This window comes from Vombatus ursinus, unplaced genomic scaffold (assembly GCF_900497805.2).
Source record: "Vombatus ursinus unplaced genomic scaffold, bare-nosed wombat genome assembly UNPS02011014.1, whole genome shotgun sequence".
NCBI classification, from domain to species: Eukaryota; Metazoa; Chordata; class Mammalia; order Diprotodontia; family Vombatidae; genus Vombatus; species Vombatus ursinus.
This window is the reverse complement of record NW_020950792.1, coordinates 11,591,503-11,610,078: the sequence shown is the minus strand read 5'-3', so window position 1 is coordinate 11,610,078 and position 18,576 is coordinate 11,591,503.

Genomic DNA, 18,576 nt, shown 5'->3' with positions numbered 1-18,576 from the left:
ATAGATAGATAGATAGATAGATAGATAGATAGATAGATAGATAGATAAAGAGGTAGGTAGGTAGATTGATTGATAGATAAAAAGAAAGAATGCATTGGAGGGGAGCTATTGCTGTTTTCTTCTAATAATTTTCTTCTTAATTTTGTATTAATTTTGACCTTTGCTTTAGCCAATCAATAATCTAATTGTACATAAACAGTTAATTCTCAAATGACTTTTAAGTTTAGCTCACAGGGCCACATTTTAGGATTAACTTTGATGAGCTTAAGTATATTTAGAAGAGGTTTAAAATCATGCCATAGACAGGCTGAAGAAAATTAGTATCTTAAAGTTTATCTGAGATATGTAAGGAAAAATGCTTAATGTTGCTATCTTCAAGTATTTCAATAATTACTACATGGAAGAGGGATTATATATGTTCCCATTGCCCCCATAAGGCAAAACAAGAAGCATTTAATTAAAGTTATATAAAGAGGCAGATATTGCCTTGATATCAAGAAAAAAAAAGAAATTCAAATTAGAGCTATCCAAAGTGGAAGATCATCAAATGAAGGTTGTATGAAATTTTGTTGGAGGTAATGTACTTCTGTTTTATATACATTCAATTCTCCTTTGCATCATAGGTATTTGTGTCTGTCTTTCTCCCCCACTAGATTTTAAACTCCTTGAGATCATGATCTTTTAAATATTTATTTATCATTACACACCAGTTCCCAGAACAGTTCTATGCCCATATTAGGTACTTATTTATGGTAATTTGATTTGAATTATAATATTAGAGATGGGATATAGTTTGTAGTATATGCAACTCAGAAACACCGAAATGTGTAAGAATTGTTCCAAAGAAAAGAACTATTTATTTTTGCACAGAAAAAAAATCTCCAACTCTACTTCAGGTAAAGTATTAGATTGTTAAAAATTGTTTACTTATACTGTTGCAACTTTTTTTCACATGATTAAGATAGACTCCATATTGTTTTTTTAAAAGAGAGAGAGAACATTTTTTGAAGAAAATTCAGGTCTTTTCCAGATAGGTAAATTGAGTAATGAAATAATTCCACCAAACCACAGAACAAATCATTGGAAAATTTGAAAGATTTATTGATAGAAATCAGCAGTTTTAACTGCTTGTTAATTTTTCTAGGGAAGACTCCCTCCACATGAGTAAATGTTGTCCTTCTAATCACTTTTTAATGTTAGGGTCAAGATTTTGAATAATTATATTTTTGTGTTAACTTTTTGAATATGACTTGATATGTGCAACTGAACAAGACTAAAATGAACAGTTGGTGATATGATTTACCAGTCAGAAGAACAGTAAACTTGCCAAAAATCCCATCTTTTTTTTCTGCCTCAGTAAACTGAGATTAGAGTCTTGCATTTTATCATGAGGTATCAGTTTAAAAACAGGTATTAAAGACTTTTGACAATTTGCAATCTGTAGATATAGTTCTGTTTTTGTTTGTTTGTTTTATTGTTTTTTTTATCTTGAAGAGGAAAATAAATATATAAATAAATAAGCTCTGTAGAATCATCTCCTATTCTCAACTCAGCAAATCTGAGTGAAAAGAGGTTTCAGTCAGAGAAAAATGTTGTGGAAAATAGAAACCTGTCAGTAGTCAAGCAAGGGAGAGGGACCCTGGCAAAGAATTTTAGCTAGCTTGCTCTTGGCAAGAACATTACCCAAAAAGCTCATTCTGCTATGGGGTGTGTGGTACATATGAAGCTAAAAAGAGCATGATTCCTTTTGAAGATAAAGGTCCGGATATTAGTGATTATAAACCCTGGGCAGGCAGATTTCATCCTCAATGCCATGGCTTCTAGTTCAAGTTTTCCATTGAATTCAATTCAATAAGTATTTATTATGTGAAGAGTACATAGAAGGGACTGGGACACAAGACAAAAATAGATATGCTACTTGCCTCACTGAATTTATATTCTTTAATGATTTATGTAATACCACGTCGCCAACCTAGGAGTTCAAAGAGATACTTTGTATAATGAATCTTCATATTGTTTTTACCTACCCTCATTATCTTGGCTTGAGATTTACCAACAATTGAGAACAGGAAAAAGGACCTTCAAAATATCCATTGAATTTTCAATGATGTTCTTTGCGCCTCCTATCTGACTTGAAATACCTAAGCTCAATTGTTATTATCGGTGACAAAAGCAGAGACCCAGCCTCCTAAAGACCATTATTAAAGTATACATATCTTCATAAAAGATTGTCTAGCCAGGTTCCCAATAATCTAGGTGCTCCTTTAGTTTCATTGAATTGAAGCATTGCAACAACAGAACCTAGATGTCAGAAGCAGCACAGAAATACTAAGGCACATGGGGCAGCTAGGTGGCACAGTAGACAGAGCACCAGCCCTGAAGTCAGGAGGATCAGAGTTCAAATCCAGCCTCAGGCCACACTTGACACTTACTAGCTGTGTGACCCTGGGCAAGTCACTTAACCCCAATTGCCTTAAAAAAAAAAAAAGAAAGAAAGAAAGAAATACTAAGGCACAACCAGAAAGATGAGAAACCTCGGTGAGTGTGGGGGGAGGGGTTGTATGTGTATTTACACATGTAAACACACATATGTAATAATTTGATCTGTCATGTATACATGTATGTAGGCATAGGCATGTACATGTGTATACATATATGCAAATATGTGTGCATATACACACACAGTTCTCATCTTTTGTACAGCAGCATTTCAAATTATTGTAGTTATTAGACCCACTGCTAGTTAGCATAGATTAGTCTTCCTGTTTATATATGCTGGTGTGATGTAGTTAGCCAGCCATCTAGGTCCATATCAGATTGTCACACACATGTGCCAACTAGCAGGGGATCTATTACTTAAAAATCATTTATTACTAAACTGTCTTTGTCGCAAGATTAGGATGCATGGAATACTTGTGAATATACATCAAAATTGGGAAGATGCAAGTGTTACCATATCACCTGACTTACTCAGGTCAGCTTGGCCTGCTTGAACCTATGGCTTTTCATTGGGTTCAGTGATGAGAGTCACAATACCATTAGTACTTCAGCACTCTAAACAAACCATGCAAGTAGGACTTTTAGAAATATACTGACAATGCCTGTGTACTGAGAATTCTAGGCTCACGGTTTGCAATGCATGAGAAATAAATGCGTATCCATATGCCACTGGTGAATACATTTCAGCTGTTTGCCTTTTAAGTGGTGTGAAAAACAGAGTTATACCATGCAATAATTACACAATGAAAGTTAAAAACCAATTTTTGGACTGGAAAAACAGGGTGTGACGATTATGCAGTGGTGACCACTATGCAGTGAAATATAGTACTCCATTAGCTCCCTGCATTTTGAATTAAAGTGACCTCATAATTTGATAAAAAAAAATTTAAAAATCACTGTCCATAGAATATTGTGTTTATGTGTGTGTGTGTTTGTCTATCTGTCTGTATCTGTGTCTGTGTGTGTCGATGTATTAATGGAACTTGGTCTTAGTTTCCAGTGACGGTCAATTTCATTATTGTTGCTGAAATCATTGGATTCATTCAAATTAATTTCTGGTCCATTACCACAGAAATTGGTCCATGGAAAACAAAGATCTGTAAAAAGGTGAATCTAGGCAAAAAGGCAAATCCAAGAAATATGAGTACATAAAAGCCTTAATTAATAACTGATGGAAGATTAGATAGACTTCCAAGGTGTTAAGGGGTTTATTCCAGAAGATAACTGGGCCTAGCAGAATGCTCAGCATAGAGGAAGTGACTCATAAATGTTTTCTGAAATGAATAGAAATGAAATGAATCAAATTAAATTGAATTAAACTTACCCCTGATGTTACTGTTAAGGCCGAAGCCGCCTTTATGAAAGCCTGTCTGTGCTCAGTGTTTTAGAAAGATCATTTGGACCAGAGATTCCAAGTTAAGAGCCACAACCACACCAAGCTTCTAATGTTGATCATCAGTTCACTTAAAATAAGTAGGCCTGCAACCATAAGAATGGTCTATGAATATGTCTGAAAGACTTGTAACTGTTTCATATACTAGTCAATTATTGATTCAGAAATACAAGTTATAAGGAATGAGAAGAATTAAGGGGAAAATAAAAAGAAATTATATATTTTGAATGTAGTAGGGATTTGTTGTTGTATTATATCAGTTTGGGGGTTTTCTTGGCAAAGATACTGGAGTGATTTGCCATTTCCTTCTCTAGTGCATTTTGTAGATAAGGAACTGAGGTAAAGAGGGCCCAGGGTCACACAGCTACTAAGTGTCTGAGGCTAGATTTAAACTCAGCAAGATAAGCCTTCCTTATTCCAGGCCCGGTACTCCAACCACTTAGCTGTCCTACAGAACTAAATATAACCATGGAGGATAAACTGAGCCACTTATCCTGATGGAAGACCATGTTCTCAGTCCATTCATTCTGAAATTGGTCATATCAAAAGATATACTTTCACTTAAAAGGGCTATCAAGGAATGTAGTATCCCTTGGTCAGAGACAAGGTGAGTTAATAAAGCACTGAATCAGATTATTTCCCTGACTAAAGGCTTGCTGTTGCTATGCCAGTAGGAAATCCAAGGCAGAGGAGTTAGCTAGAGATTTCTTCTAACTGACAAGATGTCTCTCTAATCATTAACTAGGATATTGGTAGGGAAGAGAGAAGGGAAGTTCAAAGTCTCTGAACTTGACTATGCATTACAGAGCATCAAAATGTAAATTCTGTCACCTAGGGATATAGCAGATCCAGAAATTATATCATTTAAAAAAGACAATTCATCATAATTGTTGCTAAACTATGGGTAATTTCTTCTCCCAGGCCATATACTGAGACTCCATTGCAGTTGTGTGTGTGTGTGTGTGTGTGTATGTGTGTGTGTGTGTGTGTGAAGAAAGTACAAGACTGAACCATGGTGCATTTAAAGTCCATGTTGGAGAGATTGACTCCTATGATTACACTTCAGGCATTACCTCCACCAGAAAGTGCATTCAAGATCTTTTTTTTTCAATTTCCTCATAAAACACAGCACCCAATATGGACCACGTTATGGCCTTATCAGCATAGAATATAGTGGAACTATGTCCTGCCTTTCCAAAAAAATATATTTATACAATTGTAGCCTAAAATTTGATTAGCTTTTTGTGGTCTACTACATCAACTCATTGGTTTACAGTCAACTAAAACCTACCCTAAGGTTACCTTCACAAGGGGATTCTTTTGGTGATTGCTGAAAAGTGTGCAAGAGCACATGGAGAAACCATGGACAAAATTCAGCCACAAAGAGTTAAGAAAAGAAGAACCAACTTCAAACTACAGACATTAAAAATAAGGATCCTCAAAGATACTGAAGGCACATCTTCTAAGATTCACTACAACTATGACTTTCAAAACAGGAAGATTGAAGTCTGGATTGCCCTCAAGAAATTAGGCAGTCCTTCCAGTGATCCCAATCCCTCCTTTAAAAAGCCATCATTTGGGGGCAGCTAGGTGTCGCAGTGGATAGAGTTCTGGCCTTGGAGTCAAGAGGACCTGAGCTCAAATCCAGTCTCAGAGACAAAACACACAACACTTACTAGCTGTGCTATGTTGGGCAAGCCACTTAACCCCAATTGACTACCAAAAAGCAAAAAAAAAAAAAAAGCCGTCATTTAAACAAAAACATTGAAAACATCAGGGAGATGTATACTTGTCAAATGCACCTGCCACTGTGATAGAGGAGAAGCAGCTCAGAGTCCAAATTGTAGAGAGTTCCTCTGTGGCTGGTGAGGAGGTATTCCAGATGTTCCTGTTTGAGACATTGTGTTGGTTGTGTCAAGTCCTGGTACTGTGCAGACACTCCTGAAAGAAATTCATAAAAATTCAGTAGTATGGCTTGACCATCCACACAAGAAAGATGATGTGGATAACTAATTCCTATTGCCCAAATTATAGCATGCATTTGGTTGCATATATAGATATAGATATATAGATAGATATAGACAGTCCTTTAGTATGTGTGTATGTATGCATGTATGCATGTATGTATGTGTGCATATATGTGTATATGCATACATATGTGCATATCTATGCATTATATATCTTGCATTAGGGTGTATGCACACACACACGCATACATACATACATCTCAGACACACAGTACAGATGGAATATGAGTTGAGATATGAGTTGTACAAAAGGAGGACAAAAGGGTGGATTGCCTTCATGAAATTACAAATCTCCTTTAATGGCCCCCATCTTCCCATGGAAAGAAAAACATCAATGTTTAAAACTAATATTTTACTGGTAGTGTGTGGCAGCAAAACATAAAATGCAAGTCTGTGATTACAAATGAGTATCTCACAAGGTAAATGAAGAGGAACCAGCAAACAAAAAACCAGGAAAAATACTTAAATATGAAAGACCAACCAGTAACAGATATGAGGCATTACATATGGAACTTCAAAAAGAAAATGAGTAAAATGAATCATCAAATAAATGTATGAAAGGAGAAGATGAAATGATCATATTACAAGAATCAAAGATGACAAATATACAGAGTCCCCTGCTGTTGCCCTCCAATGCCTGGAGAAAACAAGGAAAGCCTCCACTACACTGGTAGGGCAACCCTAGACATGGAAAAGAAATTTCACAGGATGTGAAGGCACAGAAGGGTAGTAACCTGCACTGTTGGAGAAAACTTCCAAAAATCACATTGTTGTTTCAGTCATGTCCAACTCTAGCAGTTTCATTTAATATTTGAGTATACTAATATGTGTATCTCTTATTTCCTTAAGTAGAATATAAATTCCTTGTTTTAATTTTGGCTTCATATCTCCAGAGCAATGCATGGAACATAACAGGTGCTGAATAAATGCTTGATAGTTGTTTGATTAATTGAGTGGTCACCTAGAGGAGTAATGGTAGGAAAGCTCCACAGAATGCATTCTTATTAGCGGTAGGCCGGTAGAATGTTTGTTGCAGTTATTGTTGAAATGATGGCTGTACAAGATAAATCACAAGGATTTCTTCTGGTCCTCAGCATTAACAGAGATTATCCACTTCAGGATACTGTCTAAAGTACATATTCATGTAAATTTTGTTGTGCTTGGGTGAGCAGAGATATGGTTACTTTCACTCTCAACAGCTTAGCCAAAATGAAGAAATGGATCCATTGCTGAGGCTTCACTCTTCTCTAGCAACTCAAAGTAATGGAATAGTCAAAAATTGAGTTCACTCTTATCAGAGTTGCTGGATCTCTGTTTCACTTTGGACCCAGAACAAATCACCTAGAAGTCTTCTAGAATTCCAAGATAATATTTAAGAATTTTCTCAGAGGGGCAGCTAGGTGGTGCAGTGGATAGAGCACCAGCGCTGGAGTCAGAAGGACCTGAGTTCATATCCTCCAACCTCAGACACATAACACTTACTAGCTGTGTGCAAGTCACTTAACCCCAATTACCTCATGCAACAACAACAAAAAAATTCTCATAAAAGAGTGTGACTTCAGATAAAATCATAAATTAATAATATTATCCATGAAGATGTCTACCCAGAGAGGCAGAAAATCAGAGATCCTGTCCCTTTTTTGATCAGTAGTGAAGTCACAAGAATAGAGTAAGTATTATTAAGAATAAGTCTCATTGTCATTCTAAATGCTAGCATCTCCTCAACTCTGGGGTTAAAGATTTTTTTTTCCTTTATAGCCTTATTGAGGTATCTATAGCCACCTGTACCTATCATATTGAGCTATTTATAAATCCCAATCAATGCCTAACAGTTTAAATGACTTCTAAGTATGTGAATATGTGTATATGTACTCATATATATATACATGTATATACGCCTTCATATACATATTATACTTCACATGTAGTATATTGGTGTATATATGTGTGTGTGTGTGTGTGTATGTGTGTGTTATATATGTGTGTGTATTTATAATTTTTTTCCTATTGACTACATAGGAGTGTTTGTTGAGTGGTGTTTGAGTTTTGAGTCTTTTTTTACTCAAACTCACTGAGTCTTTCTTCAGTGGTGATAAATACATGCTGATTCATGCTCACCCTCTCATTTTCTAACCTATTCTGTTTTATAGCTACTGGCATATCTTTATGAAACCTCCAAATAGATCTGCACTTTTTTTCTGTAGCTATGAAATGGAATTAAGGTAGAAGTCCATGTAGAATTCAAACTGTTTTGGTAATTAGCCTAATATCTATCCATCAATCAATTAACAACCTTTTTTATTTTTTTTAAATTTCTACTTTGTGCTATGTACTGGGAATATAATTCAAATGACAGTCCTTTAATCAAGTGGAATTTGCCTACTCAGAAAACTTTGTAAAGACTTGATCTGTTGTGGAGCCAGTTAATGCTTTGCATTATTTTATTTATGATTTTTTTTGCTTCCATTCTAAGGATTCTTTTTTATGTCTTGTCTAGTTTTCACTAGTTTTCCAGAGCTTTTTGTCAAAAAAAATGTTTTTCTTGAAGGAATTATATAATTATAATTACAGAATTATAGGACTTAGAGCTGGAAGAGACTTTCTATAACATCTAGTACAAACCTTTCATTCTAGAGAAAGAAGCTGAGGTTGAGAGAGGTTATATGACTTTTTTAAAGGTCATGTCAATATACAACAGAACAAAAATGGAAATTTAAGTCACCTGCCTCCAAATTCATTACTATTTCTATAATACCACAACAAGAAGTTAAAACTTTCAGTAACTACCAGGATACAGTTTTCTATATGATTTAAATTGAAGAAAATCAGAAGACAAAAGCCTTCAAAATTACTATGCTTTTGGACTTGCTGAAGCTCTACTATTGTGTATTCATTCCTTGGGGTTAATATAATTCATTGCTATCATTTTTTTTAGACAATGTTTGTTAAAATGCAAATAATTCTGAAAGTACAACATATTACAACAGTACATCGTTTATATCTCAGAATGACAGTGTAATTTTTAGCTAGTTGTAACTTTGGGGAACAGAGAATAAATATATGATAACAGGGGAGTTAAGTTTTGATAGCAAAGGGAAGGCAAGAATTAGGGCTTTGGAAACTGCCTAAACAGGATAAGTTTTAAATAGACACTGTAACAGAGTGAATCATTAGGGCAATGGGTTCTTGATGGTACCAAGAGGAAGACTGACAGGTAAATAGTGGCAGCCTTCTGAAATTTGCTTGAGATCCACACTACTGACTGAATCTTACTAAGAAGAGTACATCTTGGGGTAGAAGGTATATTACATAAAGTATATCACAAAAAGTGTGAATGTCATTCCTCATGGATGAAAAACATTAGTCTAAGCAGACCTATTCATAACATTGAATTTTGATATTCATTTATAGGTGCCCTGAAACTTCAATATAACTCAACCTTTGATATCCATGACATGAGGATATTTTGTAATGAAAATGCTTTATAATGAAGTCCCTTAATATTTCATTTAGCAATCAGTTTTTAAATATGGCCTTTGTTGACCTATCAAGTCAAATTCCATTCAATGATGAGTAGTATTATTTTGAATTTCCAATCTGCAAGGAATTAAAAGAAAAATTAAATAAAAACAAATTACTAAACTGTTATCAAATTCAGACTTTATCACTAATTGAGTTATTAAAAATGACCAAAACTGTGTTCCTAATGAGAAACTTGACTAAATTTAATTTAAGAATAAATAGAAGTTTTCTTGCTTTTATCCAGACACCTAAACTTTTCCATTTTGAAATGACACATTGCCTTTTTGATATTCAGTTCTGACCCAACAAAAGCAAATTAGAGACATGCTTCCCCAGAACACAGACATCTGTTTCCACTTTAGTGATGAAGAATCACCAATAAATTAAGACTTAGATTACAATTTAACTCAGGACAGATGATAACAAGCCTGATCTTTTCCCTTAAAGGAGAGTAAGTTTGTGTAAACTATAAGACTTTTATTGAAAGGGATAAATCCAAGCTCTCATCATTCTCTTCACTCTAAGCAGCTCAACAATGTACTGGCAGAGACTTTTCCAGGTACCTTATCCTATTTGGAGATGTGTAAATGTTGGGGGGGGGGGGCAGTAGGGAAGTGGTTTAGGGGTGAGAAGGAACAAAGGCCAGAAACAGTGAAATACAGTAATTCTGACTTGTCCAAACTATCTTCAGGCTATGAGACCTGTCACAACAGTTATGGTACCATCTTCTCTTTTCTCAAAGATGGAGCAGGAATAATCACCACCATTATCATAAAAAAGCTGAAGTGGAAGAGGTAAATGGTGATGCAAGGTTGCACTGAGGAATCCAATGAAAATTTATTTTATAATCTCACAAAATAAATAAATAAATACAATGTGATAGTAAAAAAAAAATAAGAAAGAAGTTCTGGGTTTAACTCAGACTAGATCCAATCATCACACACACACACACACACACTACCTTTTCAAAGGAATTTGAAAATGATTGTATATTGCAAAATACAGGAGAAAAAGCACACCCAAATCAGAAACAAGAAAAGAACCTCTTTTTTTTTCAGATAAGGAAATTGAGGCCCAGAGAATTTGGGTGAGTTGTCTTAGGCGACACAGCTAGCTTAGGGACTTAGCTGTGACTCATGTTTATATGACCCCTACTCTGGTAATCTTCCTAGTATATGATAAAAATCTTATTCTACAATATCCCCAAAGAATATCTAAAACAGGGGGCAGTTAGGTGGCACAGTGGATAGAGCACTGGCCCTGAAGTCAGGAGGACCTGAGTTCAAATCCGGCCTCAGACCAAATATTTGACACTTACTAGCTGTGTGACCCTGGGCAAGTCACTTAACCCCAATTGCCTAAAAACAAAAAACAAAAACAAAAATAAAAGAATGCCTAAAACAATTGTCATAGACTCATGTTGGTTTTTATTTTAAAAGAGAGGTAGTGTTCTATATTGGATATGTTGCTCTTGAAGCCAAGAAGACCTAGATTTTTATCCTCCTTCAAATACCTATTCACTGTGTGATCCTGAAGAAGGACATGAATACTATAGGTGCTCTTATCCCAATTCTGTAGATTGGGATAAAAAAACTGAGAGATATTAATTTCAAAAGAGATAATGTGTATAAAACACTTTGCAAAACTTAAAGCTATATAATGGTCTAGTTATTATTTACATATCTAATAATTATTCTTAAGATCAAATACTGATTTTATCTTTAGGGAAAAATTGTCCTGATATCCTGGAATCAGAGGGTAAAATAATCATTTAAAGAATCCACCAATCACCTCGGGAAAAAAATCTCAAAATAAAAACTTCAAGGAACACTATAGCCAAATTTCAGAACTGTCAGCTGAAGGGAAAAATAATACCGCAAGTGGACAGAAACAATTCAAATATCGGGAGCCACCATCAGTATTACACAACACTTGGCAGCTGCTACCTTAAAGGATCAGAGGTCATGGAACATGATATTCTAAAAGGCAAAGGAGCTAGGACTACAACCATTTCAAGCTTTCATAAGGAAAAGACCAGAACTAAACCAAAAATTTGATCTTCAATATCAAAACCCAAAAGAAGAATAAAAAGGGAAAAAGGGAAAAAGGGAAAAGAAAACATAAGGGATTTGATGGAACTGAACTGTTTACACCCCTATATGGGAAGGTGATACTTATAATTCTTAAAAATTAATCATTCTAAATCACTACTGATTAGAGAAATGCAAATCAGAACTCTGAGGTATCACATCACACCTATCAGATTGACCAACATGACAAAACAGGAAAATGATAAATGTTGGAGAAGATGTGGGAAAATTGGAACACTAATGCATTGTTAGTGGAGTTGTGAAATGATCCAACCATTTTGGAGAGCAGTTTGGAACTATGGACAAAGGGCTATAAAAATGTGCATACAATTTGACCCAGCAATAGCATTTCTAGGGCTGTATCTAAAAGAGATCATACAAATGGGAAAAGGACCCACATGTACAAAAAATATTTATAGCAGCTCTTTTTGTGGGTGGCAAAGAATTGGAAATTGAGAGGATGTCCATTAATTGGGGAATGGCTGAACAAGCTGTGGTATACGGATGTAATGGAATACTATTATGCTATAAGAAATGATCAGTAGGCAGACTTCAGAAAAACCTGGAGAGACTTGTACGGACTGATGCTGAGTGAAGTGAGCAGATCCAGGAGAACATTGTACACAGTAACAGCCACTTTGTGTGATGACTAATATTGATAGACTTAACCCTTCTCAGCAATACAAGGATCTAAGACATCTCCAAAGGTCTCATAATGGAAAATGCTATCCACATCCAAAGAAAGAACTATGGAGTTTGAATGCAGATTGAAACATATTATTTGCTGGGGAGTTTTTTCTTCTGTTTTGTTTTGTTTTCTCTTTCTTGTGGTTCCTCCTATTGGTTCTAATTCTTCCTTATAACATGATTGATTTGAAAATGTTTCATAGGAATGTATATGTAGAGCCTATGTCAGCTTGTGCACCATCTTGGGGAGGGAGGTTAGGAGGGAAGGGGAGAAATATTAAAAACTCAAAGGGTTATGGATATGATTGTGGATAAATCAAAATAAATTAATAAAAAATATTTTAAAATTATACCACTAATAGCACAGCTAGAAGGAATATACATAGATAGAGGACATGGGTATAAGGTGAATTTGAGGGAATGACATTAAAAAATAATTAAGAGGAGTACACTGTGTACAAAAGGAAGGGAGAGGTAGAATGGGGTAAACTATTTCACCTAGAGAAGCGAGAAAAACCTATTCCAGTGAAGGGAAAGATGGGAGGGTGGGTGATGGGTATCATTTCAACCTTATTCTCATCAGTATTGAATCAAAGAGGAAATAATATATGCGATCAGTTGAATATACAGAACTATCTTACCTGACAGGAAACTAGGAAGGGAGGAGATTAAGTAAAGGATAAGGGGGACTGACAGAAAAGAAAGCAAACCAGGGGAGGAGGCAGACAGAAGCAAACCACTGGTTAAGAAGAAAAAGGATGAAAGGAGAGAGAGGACAAACAGTAAGAAAAATAGGATGGAAGAAAATACACAATCGGTTACTGTCTAAGACATTGAGTGGTAGATCAATGTAATAGATTAGGTACACAAGACATAGTAGTAAATGACCATAGTAACTAGTGTTTGATAAACTGAAAGACCCCAGCCTTTTGGATTAGAACTCAATATTTGACAAAAACTGCTGGGAAAACTGGACAATAATAGGGCACAAGCTAGGTATAGAACAACATCTCACACCATGTACCAAGATAAGGTCAAAATAGGTACTTGATTTAGACATAAAGGGTGACACCATAAGCAAATTAGAAGAGCAAGGAATAGCCTACCTATCAGATCTATGGAGAAGGGAAGAATTCATGACCAAACAAGAATTACAAAACGTAAAATAGATAATTTTGTTTATAGTAAATTAAAAAGCTTTTGCACAAACAAAACAAATGCAACTAAGATTAGAAAGGAAGCAGAAAGCTGGGGAAAAGATCTTTACATCAAGTTTCTCTTATAAAGGCCTCGTTTCTCAAATATATAGAGAACTGAGTCAAATTTATAAGAATACAAGCCAAGCTATGCCCCAATTGATAAACGGTCAAAGGATATGAACAAACAGTTTTCAGATGAAGAAATAAAATCTATATATAGACATATGAAGAAGTGTTCCAAATCACTTTTGATTAGAGAAATGCAAATTAAAACAACTCTGAGGTACCATCTCACACCTATCAGGCTAAGACAATAAAAAAGGAAAATTATGAATGTTAGAGAGGATGTGGGAAAATTAAGACACTAATGCACTATTGGTGGAGTTGTGAACTGATCCAACTATTCTGGAGAGCAATTTGGAACTTTGTCCAAAGAGCAACCAAACTGTGCATGCTTTTTGATCCAGGAATACCATTAAGTCTGTATCCCAAAGAGATTGTGAAAATAGGAAAAGGACCTACTTATGCAAAAAATATTTATAGCAACCCCTTTCGTGGTGGTAAAATATTGGAAACTGAGGGGATGCCTATCAATTGGGGAATGACTGAACAAGCTGTGATAAATGTAATGGAGTTCTATTGTGCAATAAGAAATGATGTACAGGAACATTTCAGAAAAACTTGGAAAGACTTGCACAAAGTGATGCAAAGTGAAATGAGTGGAATCAGGAAAACATTGTATGCAGTATCAGCAACATTGTATAATGATCAGTTATGAATGACTCAGCTCTTCTCAGCAACACAATGATCCACAACAAATGCAAAGAGCTCATGAAGGAAAATGCTATTCACATCTAGATAAAGAATTAATGGACTGTGAATACAGATCAAAACTTTTTTCATTTACTTTATTCATTTTTTCTTTTTATCTGTTCTTCTTTCACAACTGTGACTAATACAAAAATATGTTTTACATGATAGCTCATCTATAACCTATATCAAACTGCTTACCATTTTCAGAAGAGGGGAGGGTAGGGAGGGAAGTAGAAATATTTGGAACTCAAAGTCTTGTAAAAATGAATGCTAAAAATTGACTTGACATGTAATTGAGAAAAGACAAAACTCTATTTAAAAAAATAAGAGTTTCATGCACTTTGACAGACTGTTAAGAGGAAAATTGGAAGAGAACTAAACATTAGTTCCTTGAAATTAACCCCCTAAATGAAGTGAGGAGAGAGTGCTTTTCAGGCATAGAGGTGAGACTGGACAAAGGCTCAGAGAAAGAAAATGAAATGCCATGTACAAGGAAGTAAAAGGGATAGTCTGAACCTGCTAAGTAAATATTACTATACCTATTTCACAAATGATAAAACATGGTCTACTTAGGGTAAACTCTCAAGAAAAAATTCTTGATGATGAATTTAAACTGATTTTTATTTTGTTTTTAGAATTGTATTTTTTTACATTTACCAAATGCCAAATAAAACAATCATTTTCGTATTGTTCTTGTTCAGTCATTTCAGTCATGTCTGACTTATCTAGTGAGTGTCTGAGGATTTTACACGAAGCTGTTAAAATCTATTATGTATAATTTTCTTTTCTGTTTAAATATATAATATATAAAGCATATAAATTTCAAAGCTGTTCTGCTTTTCTATGATTTTTTCCTCCCTCTTGTTCATTAAAAAAAAAGACTTGGATGGTGTTCTGTATTTCTTTCCTTCCTTTCTTCCTTCCTTTCTTTGTTTCCTTCTTTCTTTCTCTTCCATCCTTCTCTTTTTCTTTCTTCTTCCCTTTCTTCTATGCTCCCTTCCTCTCACCCTCCATTTCTCTCTTTCCCTCTTATCTTTCTTCTTTTCTTTCATTCTTTCATCCTTTATTTTCTCCTTCCTTCCCTCTTTCCCTAGCTCTCTTCCTTTCATTCTTTTTCATTTTGGCTAGTACAACTATAACTTATTTCTAACCTTTCCCCCCTCCCATTCATCCCTTTGGGGGAATAGGAAAGAAAGCAAAATATCTATAACAAATATGCAAAGATGCATGTGCAAATTCCCATATTGGCTGTGTTTTTAAATTATTATACATCTTGTTTTTTTTACTTTTTAAATATATTTTAATTCACTAAATATTTCACAATTACATATAAATAATTGTTAACATTTTTTAAAATTTTAAGTTGTAAATACTTTCCTTCCCTCTCAACCCTTTTCCACCACTTGGAAAGGAAAGTAATAATACATCAATTATGCATGTGAAGTCAAGCAAAACTTATTTCCACATTAGCCATGTTGCAAAAGAAAACACCCACATGCACAAAAAAGAAAAATAAAGGAAGTTTTAAAAATATTCTTCAATCTGTATTTGGAGTTCCTCAGTTCTCTCTATGGAAAGGATAGCATTTTTCATCATGAGTCCTTTATAATTGTCTTGGATCATGGTCTTGATCAGAGTAATTAAGTCTTTGACAGTTGATCATCCTTACAATATTGCTGTTACTGTGTATAATGTTATCCTAATTTTGCTTACTTCACTTTGCAATCAGTTCATATAAGTCTTCCCAGTTTTTTTTAAACCATCCTGCTTGTCATTTTTTATAGCATAGTAATATTCAATCACAATCACATAGGATAACTTATTCAGCCATTACCCAATTAATGAGCATCTCCTTGACTTCTAATTCTTTACCAACATGAAAAGAGCTTATATATATATGTGTGTGTGTGTGTGTGTGTGTGTGTGTGTGCATATGTATGTATATATCTTGTTTCTCTTTCTTTGATAGATTTAGGATATAGAACTAGTAATGGTATTGCTAGGTCAAAGAGCATACGGAGTTTTATAGACCTGTGGGAATAGCTCCAGATTATTTTCCACAATGGTTGGACCAGTTCATAATTCCACCAACAGTGCATTAATGTCTCAATTTTTACACATCCCCTCCAGGATCTGTCATTTTCCTTTTCTGTCATATTAACTGATTTGATAGGTATGAGCTGGTATGACTGAGTTGTTTTAATTTGCATTTCTCTAATCAATAATGATTTAGAGCATTTTTTCATATAACTATTGATAGCTTTGATGTTTTCTGATAAGTGCCTGTTCATTATCCTTTGACCATTTACAATTAGAGAATGGCTCTTTTTTTTAAATAAATTTGGCTCAGTTCCCTATATATTTGATAAATGTAGTCCTTATCAGATAAATTTCTTATAAACATTTTTCCCAGTTTCCTATTTTTCTTCCACTTTTAGCTTCATTAGTTTTGTCTGTGCAAACAAAAAAATCATGTAATCAAAATTATCTATTTTAGTTCCTATTATCCTCTTTCTCTCTCTTGCTTGGTCATAAACTCTTCACTTATCCATATGGGTACATTTTTTCCATGTTTCTGTAATTTACTTATAATCTCACTCTTTATGGATAAATAATTTATCTTTTTTGAACTTTTCTTGGTATACAGTATGAGATGTTGGTCTATAATTAGTTTATGCCAAACTCTTTTCCGGTTTTCCCAGGAAATTTTGTTGAGTTCTTACCCCATGTTCAATCATTGGATTTGGCAAACACTAGATTACTGTGGTTACTTATTACTGTGTATTTTATACCTAATCTAGTCACTGATCCACCGCTCTATTTCTTAGGCAGTAATAGATTGTTTTCATGATTTCCACTTTGTAATATAGTTTGAAATCTAGTACTGCTAGCTAACCTTCCTTCACATTTTTCATTGATTCCCTAGATATTTTTGATCTTTTGGTTTTTTCTAGATGAATTTTTTTATTTTTTCTAGCTCTATGTAACAATTCTTTGGAAGTTTGATTGGCAAGACACTGAATGAGTAAATTAACTTAGGTAAAATTGTCATTTTAATGTATTGACTCAGTTTGCCCATGAGTAATTGATATTTCCTCAATTGTTTAGATCAGTCTTTATTTGGGTGAAAAGTATTTCGCAGTTGTGTCATTTTCCATTTTTCATCTTTGTTAATTTGATGAGATTGAACCTCAGATTTTCTCTAATTTTCACTTCTCCAATTTGAAATTTGGAAAACTTTACATATGGTTGCTCATGACTTGGATTTCTTCCTTTGAAAACTCTCTGTACACATCCACTGATGATTTGCAAATGTCTCTTCTTATAAATCAACTGATATATGTTCATCATTTAAAATTATCAACTCATATAAATTTACCATTTAAAAACACATATTCCTTCACCATGAAATTGTTTTATATATGTTGAAAATCTCACTTCTACCACACACAGACACCCACCTCATCTTAAAGTATATTCTCCATGAGATTAAAAAAAAAATTAGTAATCCATTCCTTTTAAAATGTTTTTTACAGTTTCCACTTATTCAATAGTTCCTAAATATGCTCCCCTTACAAATTATTTCTCCTTTCCCACTTTGGACATTAATCAAATTGATCTGGGAGATAGCATGGGGTAAGGGGGACTAAACTTAAGGTCAAAATTCTTTAGTTTGTTCCTACTGCTGTGACCTTAGGCAAGTCATCTAACTTCTCTAAAGCTGCTTCCTCAGTTGTAAAATGGATGCAATAACATTTGGGCAACTAATTCACAGGGTTTTTCTGAGACAAGGAAGCTAAACCATTAAGAGTATTACATTTGAGCTATTTTGGCTTAATCATTATCTCCAGAAAATAGCCAAAGTCAGTATTTCACCTACTTAGAAGTCCACATACATCACATGGTAATACAAAATGTTATTGAAGGCTTGTACTTTAACTGAAATTAAGTGGAGTTGTAAAATAATAGCTTTATCCTTTATATTTCTTTGTTTGACTTAAACATGACTTAACACTTTGCAGCAAAAAGTGAGGGTTTCCATATACTGTTTAGTAAAGTTAACATATCTTCTTTTGCCTGAAGTATCCAGATAATTCAACCTAAATGAGATTTACTAACTACATTGCAGTTAGTATTGTAAAGAAGAGTGAGATTTATGAGACAGAAGGGAGGAAGGAGTGCATTACAAGGGTTATGGGGGAGGTGGCCAGTGCAAAGACACAGTGATAAGAGGGTGTTGTGAGTAAGGAACAGAGAGAAGACATGTTTGGATATGTCACAGAATTCAAAGGGGGAAATAATGTCCAATGAGGCAGGAAAAGCATATTGATACCAGATTGTGTAGG